Here is a 12,324-nt window from a genome sequence, read left to right as displayed (position 1 = left end):
AGCGGGGCGGGAGGGTTTGCTCGGGGCCGCAGCGGAGCCGGCGGGAGCGGAGCTTGTCCGCCCCGCTCTCCTCTCCCGCCGCCGCTTTGGCCCCTCTCCGCCGTGGGTTTCCCCGCTCTGAACGGCCGCCCGCAGCGCGTCTGTGGGGAGCGTGGGGCGGGCTCTGCTCTGAACAGCAGCGCTATACATAGCTGTGGAAAAGGTTGTTTCACACTTCGCCTCTCCGAACCGTATCTACTCTGTGGTTAAATCTGTTCACCAGCAAAAGCATCCGCACTGTTTCCTGAGGTTCCCCGAAGCGGTGAGGAGGTCAAACCAGAGAAGACCCTGTTGCCAAATACCATCCCAGTCAATGGAGTCCTCCTTAAAGCACATGAATCAGTGAAGCAAAGGGTGACTGTCTGTGCCAATCCCTACCAAACCTGGTATCGCACAAAGGTGGGCAGCAGTTTACATCTCCAGCACCAAGGGGACAAGACAGAAGGTACCCCCCCACCATCCCCAGTCTGGGACAGTGTATGTTCTGTAACTGCTGATCAAAATGTGGAAATAAAACGACCTCTCGGTTACGGGAACAGCATGCAAAACATTTAGACACAGTTTTGAAAAAGACATCAGAAGAAAATGTGCTTACTGCCTTGGACAGTCCAAATGAAGAAGGCACGCAGGCCATGCCACGGTAAAAGGTGGGCACGGTGGAGCATCACCATTCATTACATCCATCCCCATCCGTGTCCTCCTGCAGGCTACACACTATTATCAAGACAAGATGTGGACACTGTGTATCTCTGTAAACAACCAAAGCCATTGCTTCCCAGGATTACCGAAACATGAAGCTCAGAGTAGTTTAATTTGGAAGGGACCTGTGGAGGTCAAGGCTGGGGCATCTCACGGGTCCCACCACTAGCTCAGAGCAGGGACAGCGTCAACCCTGCAAAGGTTTTTCCTCAGGGTCTCTTCAGCCATGTCTGAATATCCCCAAGGAAGGGGATTGTACAGCCTCTCTGGGCAACCCAAAGCCTTACTTCACCCTCAACTATAAAAATTTTTTGCTTTTATCTAGTTGGACCTTCTTTCACTGCAACTTGTGCCCACAGTCCTGCATGGTGTCCCACTGCCCATGTATTCTCCCATGCCCATCCGGGTGTTACAACAGCATTTCTCAAGTCTACACGGCTCAAGCACTTGGTTGTGTACCCCATTATAGTTCAGAAAATGCAGTGTTATTTCCTTTGCCAAGTAGAGAATGGGTTGGGTATGGTCAACATTAACTAGGATTAAAATTCAGACTGAGACAAGAATCCCAGTACAGAAGTGGATGCAGCAGCACAAGGCAAAAGAAAGTAAGGTAAAATCCAAGGTAAAGTAAAATTTTGGTCTTGTCCAGAGGAAATCCTCCAATCTAGCCCCCAGACAGAGGTGACTTATTTTAACATTAAATTAAATGGCTGTGACAGAATAAATTATGCCACACATTTTCCAAAACAGATTAAAAATGGTGCCATTCAAACTTAGCAAGTCAGGTTTACAAACGTGAACCAATTGGGCTCCACAATGAAACTAAGATCTACAGCATTTTTGTGGCGTCTAGAAAGCATAGAGAGCAACATGTCATTTATCTGCTTTTCAGTAATGAAATGTGATGTGGATGGTCTCATTTGTGGGTGATTTGTCACATCTTTGACCAGCCTATTACCTTTGGGAAACAAGTATGTGGTGAGTCTTTTCAATAAGAGCATGTATATCTTATGGCAGTGTTTGCTTTTTATATTCTGGGTATACATAATTTTAAACCTCCGTGTTTTCAAATACTTTTTCCTTAACTGAAACCATTGAAAGCCCATGCTACCAAGGCAGAAGGCATTTCATGTGTGATGAAACCTTGTGAGAGCATTAGGATGTGAGAGTAAGATGTAGGATGATGTTTTAACCTATGAGCCAGTCCAGTCTCACACCCCTTACCTGTTGCCATGTATTTCACTCAATGAAGGAATTTCTCAAGCATCCTAGTGTTTCTCTGAAAGGGATATGCATGTGTCCAGCTTGACTTTGCTCCTTGTTGTCAGGTGTTTTCTGAGTTCTCCTGGCTCTCTAGTCTCTGCATTTCTCTGGACTTTCAAGAGGAGGATGCTCTTACAGTCATGTCAGGTTCTTACTGAGCTTGGCAAGCAGTGCTGTGCATCTCCCTCACCTCCCTCTCATTGCTGAGTATCAATTGGCAGGGGTAGTGACCAACTCCACAGTTATTAAAATGGTTACACTTCCTTGGAAACTGTTTATATTTCCAGAGGTATCGTTAAAGGCCTTTTATCTTCTCAGTACATCTTATTGCATAAGTCATTCCAACAAAAGGTGAGCCATCTGGATTGCTCTTAATCTTAACTGGTTGTGGGAAAAAGAGGATCCAAAGAGTAGATAAAGCTGGCACACTCATTTACCACAGCACCATAAGGAGCAGTGAAGGGAGAAGTCTGGCCAGACCTCCTGCACTGTTGTCAAGATGTTTTCATCTTGGCTTCCTAGCTGAGACTGGATCTGCAGATCTCACGGGAGAATATAAAAATAAAAAGCTGTGTTTCAGCAGTGCATACCTAAGCACAGCGTATGATATAACTCAGTAATTATCTCAGCAAATTTCTGAAAATTAAGCAGCAACAAAATTAAAAAGTTGCTGAAATAAACAATCTAAAAACTCTCTGCTTGACTTCTCCATCTGTTCTGAAAGCTGAGCAATATTGCAGTGTAATTTTAATATGTGATTACTTAATTTTGGTTAACTATGGATTATTTTGATAGTCAGTGTTCTTTAATGATTAATAAGTAGGCTGAGTAAATGTTAAGTATTATTAAATGTGCTTTACATAGCATGAGTTGGAACCAAAAAAAAAAACGCACTTCAAAATTTATCTTTCCAATAACACACCAAAAATATTGAAGAATTCTTTTTCTTCTGGCAACATAAAGCCTTAAAATAAAGGTGGGAGGAGGGGAAGAGAGAGGGGGATAACACAGATGGTGAGCTAACCAGCACTGACATTTCAGAGATTTCTATGCAGCTGGCATGGAAAGATGTTTTAAACACTTAGCAATCCATTTAGACACCTCTTCAAGTTTATCTTTTTCCTGACTTGGTGAACTCAGCCTCGTCACCTGGTGTCACTGATGACTAGGTCCTTATTACGATAACCTTCTGGCTGGCCCTTCAGACTCACATATGCGTCCACCTGCAAATATGCTGTATTGCAAAACCTACTGATGATATGAACCTCAGAGGGGTTCAGGCACCATTTAGAATTTCAATCACATCCTATGGAGTCCCGTTTCTCTGCCACACATCGTGTTTCCCACATGATCCTTGACTGTGCTTCTTGATGGAGCACTCAGGGTGCCATCAGTCCCCTTTAATGAGTCTTCAGCTGCTTGGCTGCTCTGTCCCTCATGCAGATACAGTCCAGAAAGCAGCCTACATACCTGTATATTCTATTTTACTTGCAGAGTAAGGCTATATGGGCCTGCATAAATGCATGAACACAACTAATACGCTTTTTCTAGCACGTGCTTGGGGTGAAAATCCTGGTTTACTCTGCTGCATTCAGAGAGCTGTATTTCTCCAACGGATTTTATGGGTGCTCTGGAAAGTGCACTATGTCTTATTGTCTCTGAATTGAGAATGAAAGTACAGGGACAGACTTCACTTAGGCAGGTGAAAATCTGTTTTAAATAGTACAACAAATACTTGTCATTAGGGATGAATTCAGACTGAAGCTTAGGTGGAAACCCACAGAGTTTGAGCCATCGTGCATTTCTTTCTCAGTGAGAAGAAAATGTACATGCAGGTATGTACAGAAAAGTAGACTGAAGCATAGCAAACACTGTTTTGAGCTTTCACTTACGTCTCTCAAAGGACTTTGCAAAAAATTAAAGTGAGAGTCCTCACTCACGCCTTTTCCTTTGTGGGGTAGGATTGTCACCCAGCCTCCCCTCTCCATGCCCCATCCCACAGTTTCAGTAGCTGCTGGATCTGCCCATGACTGATAGTGACACAGTGCCAGGCTATGAGCCCTTCTCCTCCTCCCACTTCAGATGGGATGAGCTTTTAATGCAGCTTTGACCTCTTAAGCTTAGTCAGGCAGGGACTCTCCCCTGGGAGACGCCTCTTCTGAGTGCTCCCCACCCAGAGACTTTTTTTTTTTTTCAGGTGCTTGAGCTTTCATATTATCTTTTGGTAGGGATCCAGTGACTACAGAGAGATCTACACATCTGCTTAGCATCTCCACATCTGTCAGCCCACTTCCACCAGCCAGCCAGGCTAAGCCAGAGGACCTGGCTTAGCTTCCAAAGGAATAACGTTTGCCAGCAACATTTGCATACTAAAAGAGCTGCACATGGGTTTGTATAGAGTTTGTTAGGAAAGGCATGGTCATTGCTTACCTTTGTTAAAAAAGATAGCCTCTGGTCCACTCTGTTTATTTCTGGAGATTGGCGATGAATATACTGAAGCTAAATACATGTATTTTGCAACTTTTCCTTCCTTGCCCTGGTTGTTCTGTTGATGGAAAGAAATCATCAGCAGCAAAGGTCATTCATCGTTAGATGTGTCATCAAGTCCTGTGGAACAAGGTCTTTTATTGTTTTCATTCTTTGAAACTTTTCCAAAACCATTTTTTTTCTCAAGTTTTTAAATGGCTTCAAAGTAGCCTTTAAATTGTTCAAGGGCTTTTCTCTACATCTGTGTGAGAAAGTCCTGAGTTTACCTAACCAATATCTTTTTGCAGCTTTGTAAAAAGAAGTTGCAAATTTATTTCACTAAAATATTTGTGTGTTTCACATGATCCTATAAGTTGCTGATTAGCTAAGACACAGGAGGGTGTAGATATATTCTTTTCATTAAAGTTAATAGCGAGTTTGAGAACAATTTTTCCAGATACTAGAATGCAACCTAAAAATAAATTTCACTGTGGAATAAGCACTCTGCCCATCTTCCTTTCTGAAATTGCTCTCTCAGAAATTGCAAGAAGACAGCCCCATTGTCGCTCATGAGCAATTTTCCTGCCTGTGGCATAGAACCAGCTCTGCAGGCCAGTCCCTATAAAGGGGCTTGGGCAACTACAATGAGGTACGTGCCTCTCAAAAAATAGGAAAAAATCTATTATTTCTAAAGCAGGAACCACAATGCTGAGGATCCCTTGAGCAGGTAGAGCTCGGAATAGGATCCAAACAGAAAAGGCAATATGCTCAGCTTTGGCCTCCTTGGAGCTGGCCAGAGGGATGTGCTGAGGAAGCAGTCACACCTCTGACCAAGAAGGATCTGCACCAGAACTCTATCCCAAAACCTGGTAGCCATGTCCTTACTTTTAGAGACTGGAGTGGGGTTTATTCATCCTTTATTTTAAAATCTAGGAGAGAATGTTTGTCCAGTCCTCTAGGTATTGGCCTAGTGACTGAACAAGTCCCTGTGGAAATGGAGAGGGAGGTCTGATTCCCTACTCCACATCTCCCACAGGAACGAATTAACTACATGCCCTACTAAAAATATGGGCCACCAACTATATGACATCAAGCAGTCGCTGCATGTAATACAGAAACATCCCCTTTGAGACAGGACCAAAATTCTCATCTTCAGTCACCCTGCAGGCTGTACTCAGGCTTTCTTTCCTGTGCTTGCTCTGGTACATCTGCACACAGCCTCAGTAACAAAATCAACTATACTTAAGCTATCCCTGATAGATGGGTTTCCAATTTGCCCTTAAAATTGCCCTTAAAACTCCAGTGATGGAGTTTGTCTCATCCCCATAGGCAATCTCTTCTCAGGCTCAACTAACCTCCGTAATTACAAGGTGGTAGCCAAGAAACACTGGATGAGTTTGACTCACTAAACAATAAGAAATCCTCGACATCAGAGAAGATTGTGTACTAAAAAGACACAGAAGAAAAGATACTATATTGTTTGTTAATGACAAGAAAGTGGGCGAAGAGCTACTGTAGAGAGGAAGGTTGTATCTTCAGTAGTGGGGTACAGTATGGGGAGAAAGCAAGATCCCTGCCCGCCAGTGGGAGTGTAGTCCTGGGGTGCTTGGCTTGGGAATTTGGCATCACAGGCACAAATCCATATGTTCCAGCCAAATGCATTATATGTCAAATTAGACATTACCCAGAGACATCTATGACTCAGGTTTAAACCAATAGCATCTACATATATGTACCCTTATTACTATAATGTTTAGTGCTTTATATATTTTATTTGAGTCTTCCAAATACAAATATAGTTTCATATTCTTTACATGTCAGCTTGGTGACACTTAGCAAAGACATTTCTTCTAAGAGAACAAATTAAAGCAACTTCAAAACAAGCCTGTTATTGCTCAACAGCCTGGGTCCCTGCCAAAAAGAAACAACTTGATTATTTAGCTACGACAGTAAAAGAGACCTGTAAATTCTTAGAAAACTTTTTTTTTTTTCTCCTGGTGGTGTCAGCTTTCATAGAAAAGTAAACTGAAGGTAAAGGTGCCAAGGTTGAAGTTATTAGCATTACAGGGCAGACCATAGTGGCTGGGATGGTTATATATCCCAAGGCAGCAGGAAAGGCTGGGAAAAATCCACAGGCATAGCAGTGCTTAGGTGCTGGCATCAAGCAAAGCCCATTGCCCTCCTGTGATTACCCAGCCCACTTCCCTCCTCCTCGCCCCACCAGTGAGCACATGATTGGCTTGGCAGTGTCAGATGCAGGGGCAGAGCCCAGTGGTATAATATCCATTAGGTCTGGTGCCCTCCAAACAAATGCCCATGCTGATGTAGATCAGAAATGAGTAGTTTTGCAGGCAGAAGGATGATTGCTTAATCTCTAATCCCTGCAGAGGGGCCTGTTTCCTGAGGTGACTTTGAGAATGACCTTTTAATGGACACTATCAGGTTTTCACTATTATTTCAAAAAAGCCCTATGAGATAGCAGAATGGGTTTGAAACAGTGCTAGAATATAGAGAAATTTAAGCTCAAAATTATGGGTTGAGTCACTAGCTAGAAGTTAATGAAAAAATAAGGGAGTTTAAAGAGCTGAAGGTAGCAAAGTGCTCTGGGAAAGGAGGGAAGGAGCAAAATGCAAGTTGAGTGTTGATACTTTACTGAGCTGTTGATACATGTGCTAATTGGTAGCATCCACTTTTTATCTAATCAAGGAAGTGGGTATATGTGCCATAAAAAATAAAAATCGATCACTCCCTGCTATGGCTACAAACACAATGGCATGGTGTGCAGCGCCTGAGCTGAGCCATCCGTTCCTCTTCTTGGGAATCCCGGAATAGGGGGGCAGCCTACCTAAGAGACAGCTCCCCTCATGAACATCAGCATTTCGACCAGGGGAAAATGCAGCAAACAGCACTTGCCACTGATAATAATGGCTTTTAGTGCCTAAAAATAGCAGGAAGGCCTTTTTTAATTGAGAAAGTGCTATATTCAGCTAGAGATAATTTGATGGTAAATTATGTTCTGACAAAGAAGAGTTAATCACTGACCTCAAAATTAGCTGTTGCCTAGGTACCCCTGATCAGGCTCTGTTGACATTTAAGTTGTGCAAACAGAATGCAATACCAACTATTTAGGGCTTTAAAATGGCTGGTTTTCCAAAGTGTAATGCAATGGCTGGGAGCGTTAAGTTTAATGGTGGAAATATTCATGCCACCTGGACATCATTCAAATCATTCTGTGGGTGATCTGGCAGATAGGATTCCAGAAATGTTGTAAAAAGCTCTAAAATCCCCCACAACATGTTTTGTTGGGGAGAAGCCATCCTGGTTAAAAGAAGATGCACAGGTATCTCTAGCAGCTAAGTCTTACATGCTGCAAACCTAACTAATGTGGCTAGCACGGCTTCTCAGAAGACAGATCACATTACAGAACTCTTCTTTCAATCTGTGGTGGGATTAGACCCCTCCTTTGATGGGATAAACACCTCTATGCAGAAAAATACACTTGGGTTTCTCCAAAGTGTTTGACTTGGTACTGAGCGACATTGTGGTGTTAGAGATTTGCGTGATGTGGTGTTAGCAAAGGCGTAAGGTGTAGGGGTCACTGTCAGATTGCAGCAAGTAAAGCAAAGTGGAGATAGGGGGGGATCAAAGGCTCTTGTCTTCACTGATGTCTCCTATTATTATTTTTTTCTAAATTGTCCGTTACTAACAAACCAGAAAATGATAAAAAACCCATAACCCCCATGACTGCTAAAGTTCAGAGCCAGCACAAAGATTAGTGGTATTTTAAGAAGACAAGCTACCACTCTGGGAAGAGCAGGATCCTCTGGTTGAAGGATTGAGATATTGAGAGCAGCCCTTCAGAAAAGGTCTTGGGGGCATTAGTGGATGGAAAACTGACTCTGAGCCAGCGATGTGCGCTCACAGCACAGAAAGACAACTGTGTCCTGGGCTGCATCAAGAGAAGTGTGGCCAGCAGGTCAAGGGAGGGGGTTCTCCCCCTCTACTCTGCTCTCGTGAGACCTGGAGTGTGACAAGGACTTGGAGTCCTGTGTCCAGCTCTGGGACCCCCAACATAAGAGGGACATGGGCCTGTTGGAGGCCATGAAGATTATCAGGGGGCTGGAGCACCTCCCCGATGAGGACAGGCTGAGAGAGTTGGGGTTGTTCAGCCTGGAGAGGAGAAGGCTCCAGGGAGACTTTACAGCAGCCTTGCAGTACTTCAAGGGGGCTACAGGAAAGATGGGGAGGGACTCTTTATCAGGGAGTGTAGGGATAGGACAGGGGGTAACAGTTTTAAGTGGAAAGAAGATAGATTTAAATTAGATGTAAGGAAGAAATTCTTTACTGTGAGGGTGGTGAGACACTGAAACGGGTTCTCAGAGAAGCTGTGGCTGCCCCCTCCCTGGCAGTGTTCAAGGCCAGGTTGGACGGGGCTTTGAGCAACCCGATCTATTGGCAGGTGTCCCTGCCCATGGCAGGGGGGTTGAAACTAGATGATCTGTAAGGTCCCTTCCAACCCAAACCATTGTATGATTCTATGATTGCAGCCTGAGCAGGTGCATTTCAGTTATGATTAAAGGCCAGGCAAACCATTTAGGAACAAATCCCAGAAAGTCTCCCTGGAGAGTGCAGCCCTGTCTAGGAAAGCTATGACTCAAAGGAAGAGTTGGCAGTTGACATGGATAAATACTCTTGCATCTAAGTTTTGGATCAGAAATTGCTCTGTTAAAATGGAAATTGGTAATAATTTTAAAGGTACATGATAAGCCAGACTCTGAAGTATGTGGAGGGATGGGTAGGATTAAATTGGATGAGTGTGGGTGTCCCCATTGGGGTGGAAGGTCATTCCAGCTCTTGAGTTGCTTCACACCTTTCTGCAGGGCTCTGCGTTTCTGCATTAGGGCAATGATCTTCAGACCTCATGTGTTCAGGCTTCAGCTGCTTGCCTGTGAAGGATATAGCAGGTTTTTTCCTTCCAGAATTGAGTCTTACGGAATAGCTTTTCCTTACTGCACAGCTGGCTTCATTTTTTTAATTATTATAATCGCTATCAAGGTGCTTTTTTATCTTCCTCTCAAGTACCTAAGATATTGGTCAGTTGTGTCCTCTGTGACATAGTAAAGGTTTTCCTTTTCTTCCTTTTCACCCCAAAAGGTGGTCCTGACCAGTAGTTCCAGGCTGGCATAGCCTCATATCTGATTGCAAGGGAGGATGTGGTTCACATACTGGGTTCCTCTTCCTTCACCAATCCCCTGTTGTTACAAGGAACCAAGGGATGTGTGGAGCTTGTGGAGGCCACCACTCCTTCTGCTGAGGACTGAGCTCCTTAGGCTGACCATGGGTGCAGCGCACAAGGGAAATCAGACTGCTGGTCCCTCCTCATCCAAAGCACTGTGGAAATGAAAAAAAAAAAAAAAGCAAAGTGAAACAAAACAAGACAGGAACCAGAGCTGAAACATGTCACACCTCACTGGACTGAGATTGACCCAGGCGTTAACTGCATTTTGTGAGGTTCCTGAGCAGGTAACTGTTTGTCTGCTGATTATCCTGCTTGCCTGGAAGTAGCAATATACCCAAGTTCCTCCAGCTCTGTCTTCTGCATGCCCTCATCATTTTGAACACTGTGATATGGTCTTGGTCAGCTCACACCCTGCCTGCAACTCCACTCCAGCATAAGTCAAACAGAAACCTGGCAGAGCTGCTCTTCTGTCCACAATTGTTTCATTCACATTATTTCTGCATTCAGGTTGTTGGTTACCCTTCAAAGCATGCTCTTGGGGGGCTTGCAAGGCAAGGTTCTGTGTCAGAGCCTTTACAATCTTCAATAAGATTGTAAAGAGAGTAGTAGCAAACCCAGTGCGATGAAACATAATTTTGAAAAGCAAGTGGTAAAGAATGTTAAAACCCCTAAAAACACCAAGCCTCTTCCAAGCACACTGACTAATACCTTCTCAATGTGCTGTAGTGGGGACAGGTGGAGCAGGAAAAACCCTTCAAAACAAAGTTGTCCCTGCAGATACCCCACAGTTGGCAGCCAGCAAAGTGGGGGTCAGTGTCGCTGCTCAGGCTGGGGCAGGGGGACTGCTTGCTGGATGTGAGCTGCACCATGCTCAGATTTGGACTAGCAGTCAAAAGACAGGAAAAATAGTCCTTCTCCTTAGAGGACTCCTTCTGTGTCCATGGAAAGGAAGACAATGTCCCTGAGGTGACCTGCCCATCTCAGCAAGAAGGCCATAACCTGTGTGTCACAGGGAGAGAGCTGTACGGCCCTGCTGGTGAAGTTATGGGTAAATACACTCTCTGTGCTGCAGACAGGGCAGGAGGAATCTGGGGTTGCTGCTGTGAGACCTCCCAGCCCCTCAGCACAATGCGGGGTGGTGGTGCTCATGACAGAGGGTTACTCACCAGCAGACTTTTTGGACCATGATGCCTCCAAAACGGTGCTCATCAGTGGGAGATAGTTGTGTGCATATTTCCCATCCAGCATGGGGACACTGATATGAGAGCACCGATAGCCTAGGGGGAAACCCTGCTTGGTGTGGAGAGGAGCGACCTTGGGATCCTTAGCCACCTGCAAGCCTCTGCTCCTTGGATGGGCTTTGGGGATGGAATTTCCTGCCCCCCTGATGAATCACTGGGAGGTGTTGAAAGGTCAGAGGCTTTGTGCTGCCTCCTCCTGCCACCCTGCCAGTCTGCTGCTCATCTCCTTGGGAACCAGCCCCAGCTGCAGGCTGACATGCCAGGTGCGGCTTGCTAATATTAGGTGTGAAGACCAGTTTATTTGCAATTTGGAATTGCCAATTCCTGATTTGTACCTCCATGCTTGAGGCAATCTAGTCCCATTTTTTCCCAGGCTGCTTTGAAAAAAGAAAACATGTTGGAAAATAAGCCCAAAGATCTGCTCTGATATTGGCATGTCACCTACCTCTGCTGCACACGCTTGATGCAAGAGTGTGTGTTCCCATAGCAACAGAGGAATTAATTTAATATTATTAGGCCCTATTTGTATGCACACACACACACCCCCACACCCCTGCACACTGTACACACATGCACACACACAGAGAGAAGGAAAAGAGCAAGTCCTACTCTTCATGAAGATCCCTATGAGAATTCAGTGCTGTACATGCAGTTTGCAATGATCGCAAGATCCTGATCTTCACCTCAGGTACAAACCCAAAAGCCAACCAACCATTCAAAACAAATTCAGCAGCTCAGCCCTATGGCAATGGGGTCCAACCCTGCTGCAGGGCTTAGCTGGGGAGCGGGAACCCCGGCAGCAGGAGGCTGGAGGACCTCAGTGCCCACCCCATGTGTCACCTCTAACCACACACATTATGCCAGGCAGGAGGCAAAGCCCCGCTCTGCACCTGCTGCCTGCAGAGGAGTGGATTAGCAGCACCATTTCAGTCTGATCCCAGTTCCCTTTGCTCTTTGGGAAGATGCTGAGCACCGAGCTGAGTAGTGTTTTGTCTACTTCATCCCAGTGCTGGTGGCTTTTGGACACCCTTCATGTCATCAAACATGAGTCAGAGATTTCCATAAATATTTATTGCCATTCTGATACTCCCAGTCTGTGTCACACATTAGCCAAATAAATTTCAGGCAGAGCCTAGCTTCTTTTTGCATGTTAAAACACCCATACTGTACATTAAAATATCTCACGAAGAGCTATTCATTGACGCTGAGAACACTGTCTACTCTCAGATACCATTCTCTAAGCAAATTGTTTAGTAACTTTGGTGTCTCAACTGGATTGTTCCAAAAACCTTGTTGTGAATTTCTCATGGGAGTCAAAAGACAGAAGAACGATCTACTTTGTAAGAGCTGTCAAAAAATGATGCTCACCTATCTTTT

The sequence above is a fragment of the Athene cunicularia genome, assembly GCF_003259725.1.
Source record: "Athene cunicularia isolate RWA chromosome 3 unlocalized genomic scaffold, athCun1 chr3_part1, whole genome shotgun sequence".
NCBI classification, from domain to species: domain Eukaryota; kingdom Metazoa; phylum Chordata; class Aves; order Strigiformes; family Strigidae; genus Athene; species Athene cunicularia.
The sequence above is the reverse complement of the archived record's forward strand: the minus strand, read 5'-3'. Positions refer to the sequence as shown.